Genomic DNA, 4,866 nt, shown 5'->3' on the forward strand with positions numbered 1-4,866 from the left:
CGTGCTAACGCAGGTTCAAGTCCTTGGCTGTACCACGTTTCAATTTTTGCATGTATGCCTCCTCGAGTGTCTCGATGTTGGTGGCTTAGAATTGAAGGGAATAGTGGTTGATAAATGTAAATCTGTTCACCGGGACCCATTCAGTGTTGTACAAATATTTTCCCGCGTTTTATACTTACCAATAGTACTATCATAGTGGAGATGGGTTGAACGCAAAATTTCGTGTATGTGTATGTAACAAAGGATTACAAAGGCGGAGCATGCCGAAAGGAGTCCTTTTGGTCCATAACTAGGTCGGATACGAAAAAAATATATATACATAAACACATACATACATACATACATACATACATACATACATACATACATATACCAAAGGCTTTTTCCCCCTTACAGGGAGGTAGCCAAAAAGAAAAAGGCATAGAAACCACTCCCACCCATTCCATTTCCTATATAATCCATTCCCCTCCCTCTTATCTTGGCACCTCCTGGATGACGGGTCATCCCTGCATCCTGTCCACTACCCTGGGTCAGAAGCAGTGTCGCAAGACACAGCACATCCACAGCAAGGCCGCTTTATAAATTCGGCGATCACCCCTCTCTGTCCCCTCACGTAGAAAAGGAGAGGACGGGAAGAAATCCCTTCGGGCTGCGTCAAATTATTTCTCATACATACTTCCTCACCCCCATCCCCCACCCATTCCCTCCTCATACATCACAGCATCATCCATACACAACACCTCACCATTCACCCCGATCTTCTGTACTATCCCGTCCTTCCTACACCGAAATTCCTCTCTTTTGTTAGGACCCTTTCATCCCATCCATCCATCTCATCCTAGGACGCCCCCTCATATTCACTCCTTCCACCTCTACCTTCCACATTTCTTTTACTAATCTTTCTTCACTCATTCTTTCCATGTGTCCAAACCATCCTAATACTCTTTCATCAACCCTATCTCCCAGCTCCCTTTCCACCCCTGTTCTCCTCCTCACCTCCTCATTCCTCACTCTATCCAGCCTAGTAACCCCTATCATACTTCTCAGACATTTCATCTCAAACACATTCAAACACATTCTCTCATGTTCCATGTTTCTGCCCCGTACAATGCTGTTGGCACAGTCACTCCTTCATATAACCTCCTCTTAGCATCCATTCCCAGATGTCTATTTCTCATTACACTTTTCAATCCACCAAGGCATTTACTCGCTTCTCTCAATCTACATTCTACCTCCACCCCCACTCCTCCCTTTCCTGCCACATTCGCACCCAAGTATCTAAAACTATCCACTTCCTCCAGTCTTTCACCCTTAATGCTCACTTCCAGCCTGCTGTCACTCTCTCCCCTTGTACATCTCATTACCTTACTTTTACCCACATTTATCTTCAGCTTCCTTCTTTCACACACCTTCTCAAACTCTGTCACTAACTTCCTCAATCCCTCCTCTGATCCTGCTACAAGGGCAGTGTCATCAGCAAACAACAACTGGCTCACCTCCCACTTTTCTCCATTTTCTTTAATCATCTCCAACCCCTGACCCACTACCCTTGCATTCACCTCTCGCACCACCCCATCCATGTAAAGATTGAACAGCCAGGGCGACATAACACATCCCTGACGAAGTCCCACCTTTACCTCAAACGATTCACTTTCTCAATTTCTAATCCTAACACAAGCTCTACTACTCTAACCTAACCTATCCCATATATCTGCAGTACCTCCCACAGTGCCTTCCTGTCTACCCTGTCATAAACCTTTTCCAGATCCATAAAAGGCCAAAAAAACATCAGATTTTTGTTGTAAGACAGATATGTGAGAAAGATATAGGAAAAGGTAAGGGAAAAGTATATATATATGATAAAAATAAATAAAATAAAATAAAAATTATAATAATATAAATAATAATAAAATAAATAATACATAGGTATAGTTAAATGATAAACAAACAGGTAAATAGTAAATAATAATAAACTGACAAATAAATAATAATAAATGGAAATCAAGCAAATAATAAATAAACAGACATGATAACAAACAAATAATCAAATAATATAAAATAAATGGCAGTCATTACAGCATCTTGCTTAAATGTTTATCTAAACGAATCTTAAAGCTTCGAACTGAACTACATTGCACTGCCTCTGCAGGAAGTTTATTCCATTCATTAACTACACGGTTGGCGAAGTTGTTTCTACCCACTTCCAAATAAAATCTATTTCCTGACAGTTTGAGACCATTATTTCTTGTCGGATTCTCATTCAGTGTAAGAATTTTGTCACTTTTGATGTTGTCAATCCCCTTTAGAATCTTGAATATATGTATCAAGTCACCTCTGAGTCTACGCTTTTTCAGGGAAAACAGATTCTGTCAATGTCTTTAATGAGATTCGGTGACCATACAGAAACAGCATATTCCAAATGTGGACGAACTAACAATTTATATAGCTTGTTAATGAGGTGACCATACAAATATATAAGAAAAGTTGCGCTCAACTTGGGGCGAAAGTCGAGGTGAGGGAGGACCGAATCCTGCCACCGGCGAAGTTGAACCAAGGGCATGATTCATTAAATTCCACGCTACAAAGCCCTCTGTGAGGGGCACCGTCCTAGCCTCCCGATATCATATCATCATATATATATATATATATATATATATATATATATATATATTATATATATATATATATATATATATATGTATATATATATATATATATATATATATATATATATATATATATATTAGTATTGCGTAAATTTTGCACCACATCATGTGGAGAATAATTCATTAATTGTAATATGACTTTCTTCTTCGCTCCGAGACTGACGTATACGACGACGGTGTGTGTTTGTGGCGATATCCGCCGAACGAAACGAAGACACTTCAACGGCTGCATGGGGAAGCTGAGTGGGTTGCCGCTACATCGGAAAACATTCGACCTGAGCTCGTTTATGAACCATCACAGTTCAAAGGAAGCAAACTGCCGGACAACCAATAACCAAGGTGAGGAACTACAGACAAGTTTTGTACGATGACAAGATAAGGATTGAAAAAGAAGAGAACAATAAAAACAAGACTCGACGGCACTGGCTGCTGTCGCCATCCCACTACGACCTTTGGCTAGTACCACACCCAATTCTGTGGCACACTGGATGACCGCCGGCCGACCCTGACCTCGACCCTAAACACAAGGATCCACTACGCACACTTTACTTCGTAATAAGAAGAAGAAGAAGAAGAAGAAGAAGAAGAAGAAGAAGAAGAAGAAGAAGAAGAAGAAGAAGAAGAAGAAGAAGAAGAAGAAGAGGAAGAAGAAGAAGAAGAAGAAGAAGAAGAAGAAGAAGAAGAAGAAGAAGAAGAAGAAGAAGAAGAAGAGGAAGAAGAAGAGAAAGAAGAAGAAGAAGAAGAAGAGGAAGAAGAAGAAGAAGAAGAAGAAGAAGAGGAAGAAGAAGAAGAAGAAGAAGAAGAAGAAGAGGAAGAGGAAGAGGAAGAGGAAGAGGAAGAGGAAGAAGAAGAAGAAGAAGAAGAAGTTTATTTGGCAATGAATCAAATACAGGAAATGCAGATAATGAAAAGAACACATAGTTCGAAATAACAATTACAATTGCCGAGGATAACAAAAAAAAAAGCACGTAAGCTTATTTCCATCCCTTATGCGTCTCTGAGTGCAACCTGGGTGCTTTTACTTCTCTTTATTACAAAGGCGGAGCATGCCGACAGGAGACCTTTTGATCCATATCTAGGTCGGATAAAAAAAAAAAAAAAAAAAAAAAAATCATATTAATAATAAATTAAAACTATAATAATGTAAATAACAAATAAAATACATAAATAAATGCATAGGTATAGTTCAATAACAAACAAACAGGTAAATAGTAAATGATATTAAATTGACATATAACTAATAATAAATGAAAATCAGACAGACAAATTATAAGAAAACAAAAACAAATAATATAAGATAAATTATAATCATTACAGCATCTTACTCAGGTATTTATCTAAATGATTCTTAAAGCTTCGAACTGAACTACATTGCACTACCTGTGCAGGAAGTTTATTCCATTCATTAACTACACGGTTGGCAAAGTTGTTTCTACCTACTTCCAAATTGAATCTATTTCCGGACAGTTTGAGACCATTGTTTCTTGTCTGATTCTCATTCAATGTGAAAATTTGGTCACTTTTGATGTTGTCAATTCCCTTTAAAATCTTAAAGACCTGTATCAAGTCACCTCTGAGTCTACGCTTTTTTAGGGAAAACAGATTCATGTGCTTTAGTCGATTTTCGTATGATTTATTTTTGATATTTGGAATCAGTTTTGTGGCTCGCCGTTGTACTTTTTCCAATCTGTCAATGTCTTTAATGAGATTCGGTGACCATACGGAAACAGCATATTCCAAATGTGGACGAACTAACGATTTATATAGCTTGTTAATGAGTGATGGACTTTTGAAATCAAAAGATCGCGCAATCAATCCCAGAATCTTATTTGCTTTCTCAGAGGCTGAAATACACTGCTTGGATGATTTGAGGTCGTTACTGATAATTACGCCGAGATCGTTTTCACTATCCACTTTTGTTAACGAATTTCCAAATAACTTGTAATCGTACTTACTGTTATTTTTACCTATGTGCATTACCTTGCATTTACTTGTGTTAAATTTCATTAGCCACTTTTCAGACCATTGCTGTAATTGATCTAAATCTTTATCTCTTCTATCCATTTTCTTCTTTATCTATTCTATCCACCTTTCGCCAAGAGTCCCTACTGAAGGTAGCAGGTGAACCCTTAGGACAGCGTTTCTCAACCAGGGTTCCCCGGAACCTTAAGGTTCCGCAAAAGGGTTCCGCGAGAACAAG

The sequence above is a fragment of the Oratosquilla oratoria genome, chromosome 21, assembly GCF_046742065.1.
Source record: "Oratosquilla oratoria isolate Oo_2021 chromosome 21, ASM4674206v1, whole genome shotgun sequence".
In the NCBI taxonomy this organism is placed as follows: Eukaryota; Metazoa; Arthropoda; class Malacostraca; order Stomatopoda; family Squillidae; genus Oratosquilla; species Oratosquilla oratoria.